Source organism: Marmota marmota, unplaced genomic scaffold (genome assembly GCF_001458135.2).
Source record: "Marmota marmota marmota unplaced genomic scaffold, marMar, whole genome shotgun sequence".
In the NCBI taxonomy this organism is placed as follows: domain Eukaryota; kingdom Metazoa; phylum Chordata; class Mammalia; order Rodentia; family Sciuridae; genus Marmota; species Marmota marmota.
The window spans coordinates 5,865,727-5,888,923 of NW_025999927.1; the positions used below are offsets into that span (position 1 = coordinate 5,865,727).

The 23,197-nt window shown below is 39.2% G+C and overlaps 1 long non-coding RNA gene across 1 annotated transcript in view; it reads left to right on the forward strand.

Moving 5' to 3' along the window:
* Positions 1-1,506: 1,506 nt before the first annotated feature.
* Positions 1,507-23,197, forward strand: part of LOC125615913 — a 47,783-nt gene continuing 26,092 nt past the window's right edge. The window contains exons 1-3 of the long non-coding RNA XR_007346521.1: positions 1,507-1,886; positions 5,890-6,391; positions 21,518-21,602. This is a non-coding gene — a long non-coding RNA (uncharacterized LOC125615913). The remainder of the gene's footprint in view (positions 1,887-5,889; positions 6,392-21,517; positions 21,603-23,197) is intronic.

A 23,197-nucleotide genomic window follows, 5' to 3' on the forward strand; every position in this document is an offset into this window, starting at 1 on the left:
AATTAATACCTCATTTGGTGTGATTTGAAATCAGCTTCCTTATTTCTACCCTGACTTCTTTGAACTCCAGAACCTCCCAGAACCTTCTCTGTCAAGTTCAGGTGAAGAATTGGCAGTTACTTACAGTTCTATACCCCATGAGTTGAGAGGAGAGTGAATTGTCTTAGAACAGAAAAGCCTGAGATCCAAGTCTCCATGGTCTGTACCCGTGTGCTCGTGTGTGTGCTTGTGAGCACACGAGTGCCGGCCAGCAGAGCAAGCCGCTCATCACCCCATGAAGAGCACTGAGAGCCCGTTGTGCAGAATGCAGAACTAGCAAATCTGAAGCATCTTCTCCACTTGTTCTTCACCCCAGTATAGGCTTTTGGGAAATAAGGATTATATCAAATGCTGTGGATTAATTGACACTTCTCTCCTTCAAATTTGGCCTTCTTTCATAAGACCCCACTGGCTCAAAAGACATGTGTGAATTCTCTCTCTGACCCAGAAGGACATTCAAAATTACTCTAGTTCTTACTGGTAATGTGAGCGCCTTTCACACCAGGAAAACAGATTCCATTCCAACACTGAATCACTTGTCATACAATTCTTCTGGTAAAGAGTGAGCATTTTTCTTAGTCCAAATCTGAGCTTCACTGAGGTGTCAGGGAGTGAGTGAGCCAGCTTCAGTCTTCCCACCCCTATCTGGTGCAGTGTGCCTCTGTAGGAGAGTATTTAGATGTATGGAAACTTGTTAATTTATGATTAATGGAAGCGTGTAAAAACAGACAAATGCATTTAATTTTGTTTGATCTCAAATAATTAATAAGATCCTTAGTTGCCTCGCATCAGACCAGAATTCACAGAGAAAACCACTTAAAAAGGAGCAATAAATAGCAAATCACAATTACACATTGGCTTTTTTGAGGTTAATGAATTCTAGTGAGGTTAAGTACAATAGAATTAAAGTAGTCACTGTACTAAATTAAAACTTTAATACCAGAGGAAAATGAGAGTTTTGAGATGAATAAAGTTTGTCTTAATTTGTATGTGGATATCAAGATAAATATTGCGACTTACAGAGGTCTCAAAGTGAGAAAGTCATAAACAGAGTTAGTGTTGCATGACATTTAAATTTTAATAAGAAATACATGCAGGTAAAGAAAGTTCATTTTAGGGTTGACTAGAATATAAGAACACGTGTCTTATCATCACCAAGTGTGTTTTGTTCCCACAAATAAGAATTGTTTTTGCTCCTTGGTTGTCTTTTGGTATACTCTCTGAGTTATATGCATTATATACATGGACTTCATGAGGAGTAGGATTTTTAATAGTCTTACCTCAAAAATAAACTGTTTCTGTGTTTTAATTTAGAGTATATTTCTTAAGGCAAGATTGAATTTGGGGGGGGTTTTGTGAGTTTTTAAGAGGCATTTCTTAGTCAAAGTGAGTTCCTTTTGCTTCACTTCATCTTTTATTTTTTAATTTTAGAGTTCTAGGGATCACACCCAGGGCTGCATGCATGCCAGGCAAGTGCTTTATCTCTGAGTGACACCAGCCCCTAGGTTACTTATAAGAGTTAATTTGTTTCTGCTTCTATTCCTGTTTGTGCATAGCTAGGATCATGTGGTAGATTATTCCTCTCTGGCCTCCAGGAAATCCCACCTCTCCTTTTCTATGCCTGTGTGTAGTTATTTTCTTTGTTGGCTTCAGGTTTGGCTGTATCCCTAAGGACAATGATACATAATTAAATGAAGCCTGTGCATTGATCTCCTCTCAGAATACTGACCTACCACAGCTCCTCAATGATTGGTGTTGCCTGTTACAAGATGAGAGACCACAAAGAAAACAGAGGCACCCCCCTCACTAGCCAGAAATAACACCTCCTAGCAGCAGAAGGATTGCAGGTGAGAAGAGCCCAAGCCCTAATTGCTAACATCAGCAAATTTTGGCATGGCTGGTTGCACTCCAATAGATAACTGAAACAGATAACGTGATTTTCACCCTTGACATCCAGGACTCTCATTGAATAGCCTTGGCTATGCAGCCTATTTCCTTTCCTGGCTTATAATTTGAAAAATCAAAGGTGCATGTGTTGGGAAGGAGAAAACACAGTGTGTGTAGCAGTCTGACCGCAAGGGCCAGGGGCATCTCAGGAGCAGGCAAGAGTTGCAAAAAATGCTAATCTGAAAATCCGTGAAGCAGGAATCCTATACAGCTCTCTTTGCATTACCCCAGTTAAGAGTCTTTTCCTTTACCTGTAAGACAGAAAGTTATTTTTGATCCCCCTTTCTTTTCACTTAAATATTTCTCTTCAGTGGACTCACACCATGGATCTTTAATGCTTTCTGTTTCATGCTTCAAATTTAATTTGTTATTTGAATGTGCAGATCGGTTTTGCATAGATATGGTAAACTGTATCTGTGCTGGCAATGCTATCTTTCAAAAAATAATCATCTTAAAATACCCTCCTATAATTAGTTTTCATCTTATATTATCCTACATATAATCAGCAATAATCAGACAGTATTCATAATTTAGCCAGTGTTAAGACATTAACATAACAGCTTGTGAGATCAGGTGGCTTTGAGTTAATGAATAATTGTCAATAACTATAGATAGCAGATATTTCTGAGGTATCCTTAGACATTATTGCTCCTGTCTTCTCTCCTCCCTTTTTCTATGAGTTCAATACATTCCCCTTTATAGCTATTGATAGAAATGGGTAGACAGAAACTTATTTTCTTGATGTAAATGAAAAAACTACCTCCAGCTTAGTTTCTGAGTCTCTTGTCTAATCTTTTCTAATGGTGTGTCAATCACAGGTGGCTTTGTGGTTTGGAAGAAGGAATACTGGGAGGCTTCGGTGCAGATTCATTCATTCATTTAGCAAATGGGTTTGATGTTTAGTATATCTCAGCATTGCTCCATGTCCCAGAGATACAGGACCCAACAAAAATGAGTACAGCCTCTAATCTTTTGGAACTTATATTCTAATTATCTTCCAAATAATAAGTTGTCTTGCAATTGACCCACAGAAGGCAAGATTAATACCCCTGAATTCAAAATCAGCCTGAATGTTGGGGTGACAACCCGTGCATATGCCTAAGAGTATGCACAGGTTACTCGTGTGTTCAGGCTGGGGGCAGCACAGGACAGCCATCCCAGGGGTGGAAAGAGGGCCCAGTGAGGGGAGGGTAGAATGACAGTTTTTACTGTCATTGGGGGTGAGGTGGGGGTTCCACCTGACACAGGAGATTTTTTCCTCACAGTTTCAGCCTCCCCAGTGCAGAGAGGGAGCTCAGGTGTGGGGTAAGAAGGGAGAAGGGTGGATGGAGTCTGAGGCCTGCAGAAGTCAAACATCAAAGATGGACTGATCCTGTTAAAGTTCCCCCAGAGTTTGAGTGCAGGCTGAGGTGCACAGTTCTTCATACTTATTTGAACTCATGTAAGTATGACATTGGGTGCTCTAGGAGGCCAACAGTTAGAGCTCCTGTGAGATCAGAGGTCTGTGGAAGCCTGGTTTAGGAGCCCAGGCTGTGCGTGGAGGATTTTTACCATGGAAACGAGTGCCTTGGTCACTATAAACAACATGTGGAGCTTAAAAGGAACACCAAGTACCTGGAGAGGCCCTGCAGCTTCCATATGTGCAGAGACACACATGAGTTTGGTTTATGCTTTTAGTCCCCTGATGATATTCCCAGAGTTCTTCATGGCAAAGATGATAACCTTGAGCACAGAGTTGTTGCTGTTGGTCAAAGCAGTCAGCTAGAAAGTTGGTGGTGGCCCTAGAGTCAAAAGAATGTGCAGATAGGACCAGAGATTTAGTTTTTCAGTACTGGGGATTGAACTCTCCCTTTTACAAGCTGGGCAGGTGCTCTACCACTGATTACACCACCAGATCGACCCTGACATTTTCTACTGTTAAGATAACTGCTTGAAGTGTCTGTCTGTGCTGATCCATGAGAATGATCCTACTTTTATGTGTTAATGTTCCGCCACTCACTTTAGAGTACAGGTTAATTTTAGCTCTCAGCTCTAGAGATTCCAGTTGCAGTACATTGTGTGGGGGCCTATGGAGGAGCCACCACCTCATGGGCCAGGCAGCAAAGAGAGAGCAAGGAGGGGGCTGGGGTCCCATCCCCTTCAAGGGCTTATTCCTAGTGACCTAAAACAACCCACTAGGCTCTAACTCTTAAAGATTCTGCCTCCTCCAACAGCACCCTCCACCCCAGGGACCAAGCCTCTAACACATGGGTATCTGAGGGCACTCAAGATCCAAGCTATAGCAGTTGGGGACATCCTGGTTAGGGATGGATAGCAGTAAGCCCCTTGTGATTCCATCACATGTAATGGTGACTCTGGCCTCAATAATCTTTTGTGTTCATTCAGTTGATCCACAGGGGCTCTCCCGGCCAATGTGTCCAGGAATGGGGTAACCTTCCCAATTGCAGCTGGTAAGGGATTGAACATGGAAAGTCACTTTCTTCTGTAGGTGGGATATGCCAGAGGCTCTTTCATGTATGTATAATCTTCATTTCAACAAGCAGCTTTCTAAAGTGCTGCTGGATCTGTGGGGTGCGGCCTTCATGTGCCAAGGTACAATGGGCTACTGGGCCTAAGGCTCACAATCCATAGCAGTTATCTTCATTCTCCAAACTAAGCTGTGCTTATGAAGTATATCCATATATATATGACTTCCCATATGTGTTGGTCTGCCTTTCATTAATGTAACAAGGTAAACTGAGATTTATCTGTAACTGAGATAAACCAACTTAAAAAGAAGAACAGTTTGAGCAGGGAGCTGTGGTGCATTCCTGTAATCCCAACAGCTCAGGAGGCTGAGACAGGAGGATCGCAAATTCGAAGCCAGCCTCAGCAATGGCAAGGCACTAAGCAACTCAGTGAGACCCTGTCTCTAAATAAAATACAAAATAGGGCTGGGGATGTGGTTCGTGGCCAAGTGCCCCTGAGTTCAATTCCTGGCACCAAAAAAAAAAAAAAAAAAAAAAGGGAGGGGGATGGTTTGTTTTTGCTCATTGCTTCATTACCTATGCAAGGGCAGGGATCCCCAGGGGGTTCCAGGTCCAGGATCTTGGCATCCTGAGCAAAGAATTGAGCAAGACTTGAGAGGTTGGCAAGCAAGGCAGATATTTATTGAAAGCCAAAGTACCACTCTGGGAGAGCAGAATGGTCTTAGTTGTAAAGGAGCTCAAGGCCTCATCATGGTGAATTTTGCATTTATTGGACTATTACTAATTAATCCCTTTTCCCTTGGGTGGATCTGGATTTGATTGGCACTTCGATTGACACTTGAAATAATATAATTTCTTTTCTCCTGCCCAGGTGTAAGTTTCTTTTTGCCTCAGAAAATTCACAGAGGGGGAACAGACTATAATACTAATGATATAATAAAGATATAATGTTATTGTTTAACATGCCTTGAGCCGTATGTTAGCCCTCAGTCACTGGGGCTATTGAGCATTACCAAGACTGGGGTTTCCCTTCATGGTCTGGCACTCCCCTTGTGGTCATCTGACTTTCTCATTTTAACCACACCCCGATCCAGCTTCCCCTCACAGGAAGGGGCTTCACATGGAGTATTGTGAGGGCCCTAAGTTGACCTGAGAGTCCCAGGGGTGGTCCCTTCCCCTTGCAGAATCTCCTACCTAACAGGTTTGGAGGTTTCAACGCATGACTGGCGGGCCCTGTTACTGTGGGCCTTCGGTGAGGCAGCACATCATAGCAGGAGTTCATGATACAGCAATCTGTTCACCTCAGCACAGCCAGGAAGGGAAGATGAGGAAGAGGAGGGGCCCATATCCCTTTAAGAGCACGCTCCCATGTGACTTCAAAACTCTCAAGGGCCCCCACCTCTGATGGTCCCCACTCCTCCCATTGGTGCCACAGGATGAAGAACAACCGCAATACCTGGCCGCTGGAGGACACTTCAACAAACCACAGCGTATGATGTTTCTGTAGCAGTTGTTGTGGCCAACATGTGTATGCCAGAGATTCCAAGATGCATGAGAGAAAACTGCTGAGTGCTCCAAAATACAGGAGAGTCTGAAGTATGCTAATTGGATTTTGTGACTTACTACATTTGGAAATATTCTAGATCTTTTGTTATCAGAGTCCCATTTAAAGTGACCCAATTTGAAGGTAACAGCAGAACTGGACTTAATTAAAATTCATAAATGAGGACTATGTGCACGACAATGGAGTATCCCTCTTTTATGAACTGATCGGTGAATATTTGGGTGAATTGAGTGTCAACTGCTTCTTCTCAGGGAAGGACATTGTCATTGTACTGTCACACACTTGTGATTCTGGAGAAAGCTGGGCATGACTGAGCTCCTTCCTGTAAAGATGGTGTGAAAGCAAGGTTGTTGAGACAGCACACAGGTGGCAGGTAAGGTGTGTGAAGGTAAAGCCAGACTGTCACTGTGAAGTTGTTGGAATAGGCACTGAATGTGTCACATTCACAGCAGTGAAATATTTTCCAGCTGATGATCGTATGGAATTTGGGTTCAGGAGATTTAATTGGGAAAACTATGGTGTTAATGATGGGATAACCCACTGATAAATAGCATTCATTTTTGATCACTGGAAAAACTGGATTATTAAGTGGGGCCTAGTAACTGGAATAGAAGTAAAAATGGTATCTTCTTTAATAGGCTAATGTGAGAGGTGGATCTCGAATGATGGGCCATGGTTTCTCTGTGCCTTGTTTTATTCTAAGTTCAGTCATATAAACCAATTTTCCAAAATATAGAAATGTGTTTGACATTGAATAGACCCAAATTACTCCCTTGGCAAATTATTTATTGCAATAAAGTAAGGAAAGTTTCCACATTTGGGGTTTTCCATATAATTGTTTTGCTCTAAGGGAGAATGAGCATGTAGAGAGGGCTTAGGGAAATAATAAAATTTAGGATAATAAGTAGTGTAAATGGAAAATGCAATGAAATTAATAATATAAGGAAGAGATGTATGAATTATAGTTGATTAGTTGTGCTTTTTTGTGTTTGAATTTTGAAAGAGAACCATAGTGGTGTAATAGTTGTATGATACCTTAATATAGATCTAAACATCTTCACTTCTATTTTAAGTAGTTTGTAAACTTACATTGGAAGGCAGGATTTGTGTCCATTAAGGTCGAAGTATTAGGCCTAACTATCCTGGTGGCTCAGTACTAACAATTAAATAATAACATGAGAAGTTTTAATATTTCTACCTTTGATTTTTCACCACCCAGGTAGAAAAGAAAACTTGTAATTTCTGATTTTCTGATCATAGTAGCCGTGGCATAAAGGGACCAGTCATCTTGTTAATAAAATGTACAATTTAATATTAACACATCTAAAATGTAGTTATTCTTGGCCTCATTAACTTCCCAAGTCTTAGTATTTTTACTATTTTTCTGTGCTCATCCCAGAATTCTCAGAGGTGGACTGTTTCCCAGTGCTCCTCACATGGGTAGGTATTTGTAACTAGTGATTGTAAAATACTGGGACACATGGTCATCATTCTTGTCATAAGCCATATTACTGGGGAGAAGAAAAACTATTAAAAAGTAGGAGCCATGGTGTGTTCGGCACAGCCCAAGTCATACAGGTACGCCATCTGACACCTGTGGTGAAGTCAGGAATCAGGGCTTCCAGGACAGTACATTTTTGGTACAATGATACACAGCCAGTAAGTGGGGAAAAGGGATTGAGACCCAGGATAGGATGCCAAACCACCCACTCTTTCCTCCAGATTGCTGGCTGCAGTGTCACTGAAAAATTGTTTGTATGTTTCTGAAATTCAATTACAGCATATAATTTGTGAAGTTATTTGGAGTTTTATTTTACCATTACAATTACTCATGTTATGACTTACGTCAGGAGATGAATTAAAAACATAACCAAAGAGGAGTCAGGAAAAATCCATTCTGCCAATGCTGTTGTCTCAGAATCAGATCATACAGGTCACAATCTGGCCTATGTCACCAGCTTCATGACCTTATCCAACATGGTACAGTCCTCTGCCATTCAGGTATCTAGAGTACCTGCTTTAAAATTATGGCTATAATTACTAGACTGAGTTGTAATTACTGAGTGCAGTAAACTTATATGCTAAATCAAATGAATATTTTTGAAGAATGTTCAACAAGTAGATGTTCCTATACCTATTAAATGAGTTATTTTAGATAAAATTGTTTGTTCATTCTGAGATTACAAGAAGGGCCCATATCCAGGATATACTTTTGATTTAGTTCTGAGCCTCACTTTTGAAATGGCAGGTCAGAAGCAGGCCAGAAGTGCTTTGTCCTGGAATTGAACAATTTGGGGTCAATGATGAGTTGTGTGGATGGAAAATAAATCTTAACAGATTTCTTCCAATGAAACAACAAATTGAAAGTGGTGAGTCATAAATGTAGCTGAAAATAATCAAATTTAAGAGGATTAGTACAGAGAATGATAGATACAAAGTAATATTATTTTAAAATGTTAAGATCAATTTGATTTTAACATGTGCAATGTGAAGTAACATTGAGAAGACAAAAAGAGCGGTAATCAATAATAAGTTAAGATATTCAGCGATATCTTTATATGCAGCATAGTTTTTGTGGATCATATTTCTAAATGTTGAAGGAAAATGAAATCACAATTTGCAAATATCATGCTTTGCCTGTTTGATAGAGCTTTATGGCAAAGATTGACCATCCCTTAAGAACACTGAAGTCAAGTCCTGCTCTGTATTAAATAAGAGTTTTACTTAAATTTAATTTGGTTTCCCAAATAGATTTTTCTAATATGCAGAAAGTCTGCTGAGTAGCTGACATGAGTATTCTATCACTCTTTCAAGTTACAGCTCTCTTAATGTGAATAAATGAAATGTCGGCCTTTCATTCAGTAGTAATTAAACTCCAGTGTTTTTCCATCCTCGATGCACAAATAAAGGCATACCCATCATGGAATGATGGTAACTCCCTCAAATTGCAGACCCCATTGCTACTCTCCCAGAAATAATCTGTTCATGCAAAGTAAAACTCATCCAAGGTTTGAAGGAGAGTATAAGTCTTTGAGATTTTTTTTCTTATACTCTCTCTCTTTCACTATTCTTCAGAACTCATTAATATTATTCTATTTTAGAAGATAGTTGTGTGAGAAAGTTTATGAATTCAATTTATAAACCTACAAAATAGTTATTGTACAAGCCTGAGATGAGAAGATGATTAAACTATTACAGATTCTGTAATATTTTATGGTCAAAACTATCAGAGTTCATTTAAATTACATTCATCACAATAAAGGCACATTTAAATTAGCTGAATTTAAAAAAAATGGCTGTTATAGTGACAGCTAAGTGAGGATAGCAGAAAACCCACAGTAACTATTTTTAAGAAAGAGGCATAAACGAATCTGATAGTTTAATCATTGTTAATCCAGAGTTGTCATATGTAACCTTTGTTTTTTTCAATATATCACTATTAATTTTAGTCAGTCATAGATTTTTGTTTGTCTCCTATTGGGAGAGAAGATAATTGTATTTAATGCAATATTTTCATGGATATCTGCATAAAACCAGATGAAGTATTACTTCAGTGAAATAGCAATCTCCCTGACATCCTGATAATGAAATGACCCAATATTGATTGACATTTTATACACAAAGCTGTTGTTAATGCATATTTGCATACTGATGATATTATGTTAATTACAAGTCACTCTAGTATTACCATACACTGAGAGAGAATATGCTATTCTAAGGCTATTTTGAATTTGAAATGAAAGATACCCTATTTATGTATTTGAATCAAGACAAAAATCTCATAACTAGTAAAACAAATGTTGGGAGAATATTTATGTGTAAAATAGTGAGTATTAGTGAATATATCTATTAAAATGCCATTAATTAGTCGCAGTATGCTGATAAAATTTTCAACTAAAATTTTACTCTAAAATTAGTATTTTTATTCTTAACATTGAGCAAAGTTCTTGTTGTGTAAAATATTCATTTTTAAAGTTAAAATTTAGAGTTTTCTGTTGTTTCTACCACTATTGTAACTATAACCAATAAAATAGCTATTTTAATGTATACAGAGAATTTTTTAAAAAAAAAAGTTCCTCCTTTTCAGCTCAAAACAGAATTAACTTGATGCTGTAGAGATCACATGGCATGTGTGTGTTCACATATGTGGCCACACACACATGGTTTTCCCACTTTATTATCAAGTAACATTTAGATTTTCATCCCTCTCAATTCAGAACTCATTTTCAAGTCTGATGCCAACCGATCCAGGGGTCTAACTCTGTATTTGACAGTGTCCTGGCTTCCTGCTGCCTCATCGCCATCTCTGACTCTTCCTTATCCACCATGATCTACCTAATCTACCCAGTCTCCTTGTGTCCCTGGAAATGGAGGTGGAGATGATGCTTATAAAATGAATTGTAGGTGCTACTTATTTGGGGACAGAAAAGAAAGGATGATTGTAGAGTGTCTGAAACTGTTCCAACCACAGTAGAGCCGACAGCTAAAGAGGTGCTCATCCAAGAGAATTATGAGAGGGATCTGATAGTTGGAATCCCATAGATTGGGTAAGAGAGCATTTATTCCTATCACTACTAGTAAAATTAACCTAACAGCTAACATTTTTTGGAGTTTGCTGTTTGCTGTGTACTATTCTAAGCGACATAATTGCATGATCTCATTCAAACCTCACAAAGTGGGTTTGCACCATAATCCTGAAAAACATGATCCCAAATGTTATAATCCTGAATGTGGAAACTGGAAGAAATAAAAAAATCTCTAAAATTTAAAATTCTGAAAGATAGAAATCCTGGTAGTATAACTCTCTCGGGTAAACCTTGAGCTAGGGGTATAACTTGTTGGTAGAGCAGATGTTTAGCATGCATCAGGTCATAGGTCTAATCCCTGGCATGGAAGGAACATCATTGCTTCTTCATCCGATTATTCTTTCCATTATTCCCAAGAAGCACACATGTATTAAGCCTGTTCTTTTTGTGAATTTCCGTCCTTGCCACCAGATATATGCTCTTTTATGGTCAGAACTTGGTTTCCTCCACTCACATTTCCTTTCCTTCACCCTGCAGCAGTGCCTGGGCCTCATGAATATTCAGCAAAAACTGAATAAATGAATGAGTTTTAAATGAATGAGTGGTGAGTGAACAAATGGGTGAATGGAAAATGAATGCTCTTTTCTTCATATTAATCAGTGAAGTTGGGGAGCCCAGGAACAGAGTGATCTAGGACTTCTCTCTCTCTCCCTCTCTGTCTCTCTCTCTCTCTCTGTCTCTCTTTCTCTCTCTCTTAATTGTTTTCCAAATTTATAAAACAGAAGTCTAAAAATATTGAGGGTGGGTGGTGCTAAGGCTATTGGTAAGTCGAACAGATGAATCTTCAGCAGTCAGTTAATGAAAGTGACCACAGCATGAGATTGACTATTTAGAGACAGCAGATGAATCTTAATGAGGTTAAACATACATGGTGGAAAGGTACTGAGTTTGATGATAAGAAAAGGTGATGGAAAAAGTGTTATTCACATTTGAGGATGGAATAGAAATTAATTATGTAGGGTTGATGTTCAAATCCCAAACCCCTTCAAAGGAAAAAGGCATAATTTTTACAAAAGAGTTTTCTTAAATTAACCCAAATGTATTCAGAACTGCCTTACTTTGTTAATTGACAGGGTTTAATTTCCCCATTAAATAAATGTGTAGTGAGTGACAGGTAGGCTTCTACAGCTTCGCTTGGGCCTTCCCCCTGAGGGATCATAGACTTTGGATCAGCAGAGGTACTCTAGCTCTGACTATACCATCTAGTGCTGTGTTAGTATTTAGCTAACAGCCACATGAGGCTGTTTAAGTCTACACTTGTATTAATTTTATAGTCTTATTTATAGTGGATGACATTGTTTTTTTTTTTAAAAAAAAAAACACCCTTCATTCTAACTGGCTATTTTTTTAGGGCTCAAAGGCCTCACATACCCAGTGGCTACCATGCTGGATGGTGCAGAAATGCAGAGCAAGTCTCCTCCTCTTCAAAAGTGCTATTGGATGCTACTGGAGATCTTTAGAGAACAGAGGCCTCAAGAGCCCTTGAAATGCTTTATTTTTGTCAGTGCAGTCCTAAATATAAATAGCACATCAATTTGCTAATGATGTATTAATGAGGGAAGACTTCATTGGCAGGTAAAACTGTAATTAACTAATAACAGGATTCTAATTGCTCTTTAATAATGCATTACTAAAATTTCCATTCCCTATTTGGGGGATGGGCAACAGGGCAGGAATCATTGCTCTGTTGACTACAACTTGGTATTATTCAAAGGGATGTGTAGGGTGATTAATTAAAGCACTGGATGTACAAACAAGGAAGCATAAGTTTGAAATTGTAGTGAGAAGCAAGAGGAACACTTGAACATGTTTCCTCTCATCAGTAGCTTAAGAAGGACATTCTGGGTTTCAAGATCTCGATGTTTAGAAATCCTACAAGACATGGTGTCAGCCTATGTGCCCATCGATAGATGACTGGATAAAGAAAATGTGGTAAATACACCCAGTGGAATATTAGGCAGGCATGAGGAAGAATGAAATACTCATCATTTGCAGCAAAATGGGTGGAAGTGGAGAATATTACATTACACAAAGAAGTACTAAATGTTCTCTCTCACATGTGGAAGCTAAAAATAGTCAACCTCAATTCAGATTCATGATTTCTAGAGGTTGGGAAAGACACATGTCTCAGTGAGGTGGAGGAAGAGTGGGTAACAGAATATCGATTTCATCAGTGCACACTGTATGCATGTGTGGAAATCTACATCACATTGAATCTCATTAATATCTACATGAAAATTGCTTACAGACCTGCACTAATATGGTACCACTTCCCATGTGTTATTTCTGAGCCCTTGAAATGTAGCTAGTCCAAATTGAGTCATGCCTCAACCATGAAATGCATATCAGAGTTCAAAAATCTAATATGTGGAGTTGTGTCCAATATCCCACTCATCACTTTGCACTGACTTCGTATTAACACAATAATGTTTTGGATATAGATATACTCTACTGAGGACCTGATTGAATCAATATTTTCTAGCCCATTTGACCAATTCCTGCCTTATCTGCGTCATTGCAAAATACTCAGTTAATTGTACTGCTACTAGTTGCTTAAACAAATCCAACAGTTAATACTACATAAAGTGCTAAAATCTAGCTGAAATCTAGGTTTCCATTTCTTTTATGCTAGTGAAATTGTTGTGGTAGGAAATTATTGATTAAGTACTTTTAAAGAAGGATTGGATAATAATCCATATATGGAAATAAGAGTAGAGTACAAAATTCTCTGTAAAGTACAAATTCCTCCAGCTGAATCTGAAACTCTGCAATTGCTTCCTAGAAGTCTGGGCAGTATCAAACTCTCTAGGGTTCTCTGATGCCTGCTAACCTGGAGAACTTCTGCTTTCAAAGTGACTCAAAATCCTTTCTCCTGAAGGAAGGATATCAGCCTTATAGAAATTACTAATTTTAAAATTGTTTCCTAAAAGACCCTTATGTCAGGAGTGTTCTTTTAAGAAAATTATATGCAGGCAGATGGGAAGGACAGATGAAGACAATTCATGACTACAAGGTCTCCCAGTCCAGTTAGGAGCATTTTCATTGATGTGTCTATCATTGAGTGTGGAGATTGAATGATCAGGACAGATGGAGTCCACGGCAGCAGGAGGAAACCCAGAGAACTAAGAAAGGGAGCATCTGTGGCTTGTCCATCGGGTTTGCTTCCATATCTAGTCTATGTCAGAAGTCTCTACGGTTGGATAGAGATTTACCCAAATAATAAAGGTTAATATTTTGCAACTCTGCCACCAAGATAGGGCACATTTCTAACTGAAAAAGATGTATTGGGTAGCCAAACTACTAGTATACCCTAAAAAAAAAAACACAACACTGTTTGTAAATACTGAGGATAACGTAAAACAAGATGTATTTAAATTGGCTCCATTCACATTCAGATGCCTCTTATACTAAGTGGTACCTGAAATCTAAGGTGTTGCTTCTAAAACTAAAGTTTTCTGACACACCACATGAAGGAGTTGTGAGAATGCAGAGTCTGGTCCAGTGAATCTGAGGAGGGGGCTGGGTTTCTTCAATTCTCACAAGCTCTCAGCTGATGTTGATCCAAGGACCACATTCTAAATACCAAACACCCTCCTCCTAAAATCTGGAGTCAAAATCTTCATTTCTAAAAAAGATGCTTAGGCCATTCTTGCTTGGCACATTGAAGTGTGAAAAGCTGATATTAGGATCTACATGATTTAAAACTCTGCACTTTATAATCAAATGGAAAACTTGAATAAAATTTGACTCCTGGTTCTAATTCTGTATCAAATAAGTTAGGAACTGTAGGGAATAACCCAGGTAACTGCATTTTAAGAACTCCCAGGCATGGTAGGTTGATGAATGTTCCCTCACATCTACTCCCTGGAAGCTTTGACTATAACCTTAAAATGTTAAAAATGACTTGGAAAATGTGACTAATGGTCTTGAAATGGGGGAGATTCTCTTGAATCAGTATAAGCACATGAGTTCTCCAAAACAGAAAATGTTTCCCAGCTGCATCAGAGAGAGATGTGATGATAGGAGCATGGTCAAGAGAGAAGGACTCTGCCCACCCACCATTGTTAGTTTTGAAAAGGGGTAAATGGGGCTGGGAACACAGGTTGGTGGTAGAGTGCTCTTGGGCATGTGTGAGACCTTGGGTTCCATCCCCACTACAGCCCCAAACTAAACAGATAAATAAAATAAGGAAAGATTGGGGCTTGAAACAAAGGGAAAAGGTTACCTGTAGGAGCTGAGTAAGGCACAGGAATGGATTTCCTCTTAGAGTCTCCAGAAGAGAACAAACACAGTTCTGCCAAAAACTCCGATTCAGTCCCAGTGAGATGCTCACCTAAAACATCTCCAAGCCAACAAATTTCTCAAGGCACTGTGCCTGTGTAACTTGCACCAGCAAATCACAGTGCTGTACACCAGGGGACTGTAATCTGCAGCCACTGCTCTAGGCATCTATATAAGGAAGAAGCCAGCCCATGGCTTCTGGGGTTTTCCACATGTGGTAAGGTTTCCCTGCACCCAAGTGTTCTTCAGCTTCCTAGCATTTCCTGACCAGCCCAATGACTGAGCTCCATGTTTTGCACACAGGGATGTCTAAAGGGTGGAGTAACCACTGTTTACCTGTGCTCTAGAAACTGTGATTTTGCTGATGTGATACACTTCAGTGGGCTGTATAGGTCCTTTGTGTGCAGTGTGCTAGATGGGGGCACAGGTTTTCTTTTTTTAGCAGTAGGAGGGGTGTTGGAAGTTCAAAAAGAAGTTAGAAAGAAGAAGGAATAGGATTTATCATGTGTCAAGAAGAGTTCTCTATGACATGAAACACAATTGCACCTTTTGGAGACCTGGCTATCTCAGGGATGAGCTAGTGAGCACAGGACATTTCCTGTCCATCTGTCCCCAGCACTGCCTTTCTCATTCCCTGCTGCTCTTGCTGACAGTTGCTGGGCTCCCTTAAGCACTGTGCAAGACAGAGCAATGGTGGCAGCAGCCATGGGGCCCTGTGCCCACCAGGGCCCTCCTTTTGAGGTCAACACACTTCCCAGTATGGGTGGGGGGGGGCGTTCCTGCCTCTGCAATTCCTCTTCCACAACCCCCAGGGCAGGATCAAGTATGTGAGGGAGGCCTTGCTCTCTGAACCTAGTCTAGGCTAAATGAAGCCCATATCAAATAAAAATCTCAGGTGTGTATTGATTTTAATAATTTATGCTTTTTCAAGTAATTGGATTTTTAAAACTGTCAACAATATAACAATGGGTTTCATCATCAGCCTAAGTTTCTGCGGTCTAACAAATTATAACTAGAACATTCAAGCAGCTTTTCAACACTGTCACTAAAGAAGCACTTCAAGGAAACATTAGATATCAGCATTTAAGAGAACAAAACATTCAAGTTTGGGAAAGGGCACCATGATATGATGGCTTATTAGCCCATTCTTAAATATTATTTAAGAAAGCTACTTTCATTTACAAAGAACACATTGATGGAGCACAAACTCCTTCTGAGAGGGCTTCATTCAGCAAGTACAGAGACCAAAGGCTCAAGGAAGCCGGCAGATGCCTTCTCAGGCTGTGATGTGTGCTTCCATTAGGCTTAGACTTTTCATATTTGTCCTTTGATAAACATAACTTTGAAACATATTTGGTGATACAGTTTAAAATGTGACATCCTGAAACCCCTTCTCCTTTCTGTTATGCTAAAATTCCCTCTGAGGTAATGGGGCAGGATGGAGAAGAGGGGTCATGTGTTGTAACCAGCTGTGATGCTCAGGGGCCTGGAGGCCATGAGGCTGTGCCCAGAGGTGGGCATATGCTTTCTGCCGGTGTTGTTCTGGTGCCTGAAGGTGCTCCACTTGGGAACTGACTTACAGACTGTGGTGCTGGCCCAACAGAACCTCTGAAGGTGCAAAAGCCTGAAGAAGAGAGGAGAGAGCCTCTGTCAGGGGGAGTGTGACAAGAAGAAGGTAGGCAGGAACAGGAATAGCCAGGACTAAGGATGCTTTGAAGGTTCTGTGAATAGAGGGGAGTGACTAATGCCGAGAAGAGTGCAGGCACGGTGAAGCCTTTCAAAGACATCGAAATCCAATGAAAGCCATTTCCTCTCAGCTGCTGTCCTTGTGCAGACCTTGACTCCTGGGAGAGTGTTGTCTCCACTGCAGCCAGGAGAGTCTGAGCACCTGTCCCACCCTGGCCCTCTGCACCTCTGTCCAGCATTCTGCTCCAAGCCAACGCCCGCCTCCTGCTTACCAATCTCGAGTGGCTAGATTTCCTGAAAGTCTCCCCACCTCTGCTCCAGCCCCACCTGGATGCCAGCCTCCCTGCCTCAAACACTCTTCTGCATCTGTGAGCCCCTCCCATGCTTGGTCCAGACACCCATCCAGTGTTCACACATCTGCCTTACCAAACTCTTCACCCCACCTGCATACCCACCCTCTTCCCCTTCTGTGCTTTATCTCCACCTTCAATTCTCACTACCCCCTTTGGCCCGCAGCAAAGGAAGCTCCAGGAGAGACAGCAGCGACTGTCAGACTGTCATCTCCTACCCTGCTGACACCTCAGGATACATTAGAGGGGCGGGGGGGGAGGGGGGAGTGCTGAAGGGACGCGATAGATACTTGCAGAAGTGGTGGGGTCGCAATGGCAATGTCATGAGATTGACCAAACCATGTTATGTGAACACATAAATAAGTCACAACAAATCTCACTATTAGGGATAATTATAATTCACCAAGAAAAATTTAAAACATTAAACAATCTCAGGAAGGAAGGAAATGGTAAATTAAAAGTAATTTGTCTGAAGAGGAAATAATAGCTAAGATTGACCTAATAGGCAACAAATATCACATTGAGCATGTTACATAGGTAATCTCATTTGCTATTTACAACAAATCTGTGTGACTGATACCACACTGGACCTGTTTTACAGGGGAAGCCATGGGCCAAGGCAATAATGTGGCAGAAACATGGTCATAGGGCATTTGTGAGGAGCTAAATCTGATCTTCTGACACCAGAATTATTGTCCTTTGACTTTTGATTACTTAGGTATGCATGAAAACTTTTGTTAACTATGATGTTAAAAAATCTCAACAGAGCTATTGGGACAAACCATCCTGATTGATTTATGTGCATTAATCCTCAAACAAAGTGGTAGAGTGGAAGACTTGTTCAAAACTATAATATATTTATTTTGTCCTAACATCAAACCTTAGAGCAAAATTTACTTTTCTGAAAGAAAAACAATTCAACAAGTTCAACTTTCTCTCTTATTTCTCTCTCAGGAAATGTTATTATGTTACCATTTTCCCCTGGAGGACTTCAGATTCTATATTGAGAGGCAAAAGAAATGGACATAGTAATAACCTCCATGGTTTTCAGTATTATATTAGTTGATTTATAAAGGAGAATTGAAAAGAAATATACCTGTTTCCAGATTGTGTCAAAATAATAGTTGACTCATTTTGTAATCTTAAAATTGATAAAGTATACTACAGTGAAGAAAGTATATTATATAAGGATTTCATATCCTTATAAGTTATGTTTATTTCTGTTTTTTTTCCTTAGTGAATGTGAGTGGTCTTTATCTCCTCAGAAATAAAGTATCTTTCATTACTCAGAAATAGAGCTCAAGGTGATTTTGATATGGCATTGTTCTATCTCAGAGTTCTGCAATTCTACTTCATTTTCCTCTACTGTGTCTTGTATCTCCAACAGGAAAAGGAATAAACCTGGGAGAAAAGGAAAAGAAATATTAGTGAAGAATAGGAGAACAATTTAAAAAGAATTATAAAGATGGAGTTTACCTACCATGAGCCCTTTCAGTTCAACACCTGTGCCGGTCAGGTTTCCACAGGAAGCAGAACCAATAGGCGTATGTCTCGGGAGAGTTAGTGGAAATTGGCTCACACCATCATGGAGGCTGAGAGTCCCACAGTCTGCTGTCTGCAAGCTGGGGAACCACCAATGGTATGATTTGGTGAGGCCAAAGGCTTGAGGACGGAGCAGCTGCTAGTATAAGTCTAGGTCTGAGACCTAAGGCTTGAGATCTAGGAGCACAGATGTCTATGGCAGGGGAATATAGATGTCTCAGATCTAATGGGAGATGAATTCACCCTTTTCCACCTGTTATTTTACTTGGACTCTCAAAGGATTGGTTGGCGCTGCCCACCTTGGGTGATATGTCATCTACTGACTCCAATGCAAATTCTGCAGGAATAAGTAGTCATATTGGTAACCTCCTATGGTTCTTTTCTTCGGAGTCTCTGACTAATATGAGTGTAATAGTCCTCAGGAACTGATGATTAAAGTTAGTTCAAATTTGAGGCTCAGGGCTAATATTGAGGAGAGACACATTGACAGGGAAATACTGTCTGCTCCTCAAGCAAGAGAGAAGACTGATTTAGACAAAGAAAAACAGGACTGAACTAATTAACCCAAATGAGTCCTAGTCCTCTGATGCAAAATCCGTGTGTGTCCATTATGACTCTGGAGGTAAATGTCTTCAGCAAATTCATGTTTATTTCTAAATGACCTGGAATAGATTTGGAATGCTCTTTAAAGATAAGTAACCACTATAAAAATGGGCTTTGTAAGCTTTGTGATTGTGGTATGCCTTCATATAGGTCTTGCTAAATATTATGCTGAGATAGGAGTTCACACTTTAAATTATACATAATAAACCTACAAGTATATTTTTAGTTCTTCCCTTTTCTTTCCAAATGTAAATGTGAGATTCAGAGTAATTTTTTTAAAAAAATTTTAATATATTTTTTTTTAGTTTTAGGTGGACAAAATATCTTTATTTTATTTTTATGAGCTGTTGAGGATCAAATCCAGCGCCCCGCACATGCCAGGCGAGCACACTACCAGTTGAGCCACATCCCCAGCCCTCAAACATAGTAATTTTTGATTCTGTTACTGGCCTTTGGCATGTAATTCTAAATGCCTCTCAAGTCCTTCTAAGACCATTAATGAACACTGATGACTAAATATTTTCAAAATTTCAAGTCTGAAATTGAGCTGTCACATAATGCCTTCTATTAGAAGACAATTTTTCCACAGAAAAATAAAAGTCACTCTTATCAACCTGTTTTTCCTAATGCAGTATTTGAAAAGGAAGATCTAACTAATCAAAAAACTGACTAATATTTCCTTGGTATTATTTATGTGCATGTAATTGCATATAATTTTTATTGATAAATGACCTTAGCATGTCTGGAGTATATATTTATTTTTCATAGTGTGATATCTTTTATTATCCTATAAGATTCAATGTTCTGATACTCTTGGTCTATGATTTTGTGGGTTTTTTTGTTTTTTGTTTGTTTGTTTACTGTCTCACTCTATAATACGAATGATAGATTTATAAAAATATTAGATAATATTTTATTTTTCTCTGTTGTCACTATGATTGTTAAGACAATTAGATGTCAGGGTTTGGAGTGGGTAAGAGAATCTTTGATAATCATTCTATCATTTCAGTACTGTTCGTAGCTTTTTATCTGCTGTTATGTGTGTATATATTTATTAATATGTATGTGGTTCTGATATAGAAATTAATTAGCTTAGAGGGATTCCAGTTTTTCTTATTTGAAAATTTTATAATATTCTACAAAGATGTTTTTGTTTGTATTACAGCCCATTTTTACATGTTTTTATGTATTAAAATAATTAATTTGAACATTTTTCCATATGTGAATGATTCTTAGATTAGATAATTATTTAAGAAATTATCAGCTGCTTCTTTTTCCCTTTTCTTTTTTCTCTTTACCTTAAGCAAGGCTGTAGAGAATATGGGTTGTATACTAGATTGAAGAACCAGGAAGCCCGAATTCAGATCAAAGCTTAATAGTTGAGTGTTCTTTGATGTTTAAAACAAGAAGTTTTTAAAATTTGTCATCCTTAAAATCCTCCCACTATCTTCCAGGGTTGTGGTGAGAACTGGGTGGAATTTGTAATCAAAGCCGTTAGAGTGCAGCCTGATACACTCTCTGCACTATGTATTTGTAGATATAGGAGTCTATTTGCCTCAATCACTTAGTCTATTTTTTTTCTTTCATGGATGGATAAGGAAGTACATATTGAAGTGTTGAAATTGCCTTGGTTGGATTTTCTTACATTAAATATATACAATTTTCTTGGGAAAATACTCATTTGACTATATTATGATATTTGTGGGAATACCACACTATGGCTGTACCTCCAGCTAAAATTTTAAAGAAGCTATAGTTTTCAGAAATCAAAATCTCCATGATTTACCATATCGCATCTTTGAAAAGAAGCTCTTAGAACTTTTTATTACTCTTCTGAACAGACCAAAACATTTTCTCTGCTGAGTTACATTCCCTTTCCTGTTGGTTGCTTGTGTGTCTGTAACAGGTGCACATTTTGATAATCACAAGATGTCTCTGCTGGAAGGGACCTTGCCCATCTCTCAGTGTACAAGATATCTTCCCTTCACAGAGGGGGCAGCTAAGGCCAGAGAGGCTGAGTGACCTCCTCAGGGAACCTGAGCCCACTTCAGGCTTCTTTCAGGAACTCAGAAGTAATCACAAAGACCTACAAAGAAAACTTTATGATTTCACTCCTGCCTGTTTCTCTGAGCTCAGAATATCATTTCTAGTTTATCATATTAAGAAATAATATTAAAACCAACTGAAATGGCATGAAAACTCACTTTCAAGGGCCCCTGGCTCAAACACTGGCTCTAGCTCCCCCAGTTTCCCACATGACTCAAGTGGTGTGAATGTGTTACTTTGTAGTCCCTGGGATTGGTAAATTTTTCACTAATTATTTATTTGGAAAATTGATCATACAGCGTGACAGATACAGCTGTGATGGCACTTGTGTTCCCGTCACATGAGCTAGTTTGACAGGTACCTGTCATTTAAGAGAATTGATTGTTTTCTTATTTTCTTTGATAGACTTCATGGCAATTCAAAAGGATTGGTGTCATATCTTCTCAAAGTTCCTGTGCCAGAACATCTGTCATCCTACAGAAGTCCCAAAGTAAGTTGTCCCCAAAATGCAAAGTCCAGCTTGATTCCCCATTGTGTAGCATGCTGTTAAAAGCCCTCTAGATAACACTGTCCCATTCCAAGTGCAGACCACACATCTTTGGTGAATTTTAAGGGTAACCTGCTGTATGGAGAGAAGAGGTCATGTATAATGTTTTGTCAGATGTGACTTCAGCCTCTCCTATCTTTGGTTCTAAGTTTAGAAGCAGGGCAGTTTGCTTTTTAACCCAACACAGAGGGGTTTTATTTATGCTTTTTTTGTGGACACCTCAGAGACAGCCTAGATTTGCAATGTCCTAAAAGCTCCTAAGCAAAATTACAGTATGGAGGTGGGCCATGTTCTCCCTAACAGCAAGTGTGTGTGTTGGGGAGGGGGCACACAGGCACGCACACATGGGTGCCCATGAAGCTCCAGAAGTCAACAACTAGATGCAAACTCACCAGTTGCCCCCTGTACCTCGACCCCAAGGGCTCAGAGAGTGCAGGTGAGATACTTCCAGCTCTGGAGGGGTCCTCACAGTGCTTCGTGGGGGAGGCAGGGTACAATTACAGCACCCAGAAAGCCCTCGTGCCAGATCATAACTTTAACAACATAGGCATCGTCATCCTCACTGCAGACTTTTGAAACTGAGCTGAGAGGAGCAGAGTTATGGAACTCCATGATGGGATGAATCGGTGATGTTATATGGTGCTTAGTTTTAATACCTAGATAAAGAACTTTTCAGTAGTGTCCTTTAGTGTCCAGAAGGTTGATTGTGTTGTTATATAGCACACACCCACACCTGTGCTTCAGTTGAGGTCCTATCCTGATTCAAGAGCTGCTTAATGTACTGGATGGATATGCTGAAATTTGTGTTAGTAATACCCTTTGATAGTCATCTTATAAGTGCTATTTAAAACTAGAAATTGTGCACTGATTTGCATTCTGCCATGTTATATGACAGTGCTGTTTCCATAAACCTTTAAGTGGAACAGTGGAATGAATCTGACCTCACTTTCCTGTGGGCATAGATGAATATACCACAGTGAATCTTACCATCACATATATCCCCAGGACACTAACTAAAAACAAATAACCAAAAGTGAACAACAGAAAGATCATTCAAGCAGAGGGGAAGGGAATTGGGGTAAGGAGGAGGGGAGGGACAGGTAAAGTACTAGGGACTGAATTATAGAAAATTGTATTCCATGCTTTTATGATGATGTCGAAATGACTCCTAAAGCTAAGTATAACTAGAAGAAGAAACAGTAAAAATGAATTAAAAATTAAAAAGGAATGCAAAAATGTTAATTATGATTTAAGAATTATTAAAACCCTGCCAATCTGATAGGTTTAAATGTTTTGTTATATCTCTTTCCTATAATTTTAACATCTTTTATCCTTATTAACTTTAAGCATTTATGACAATAATATTACAATATGTATTATGTAATAACTATTATATTAGCTTTTGTTCTTTGTTGAATTGCTTATGTAATAATATGTGAGGTCTGCATGAATTAAGTGAATTTACCTCATGAAAGCATTTATACTACAAATGTACTAGTACCCCTTTGTCTGTGGAAGATATGTTTCAAGATACCTAA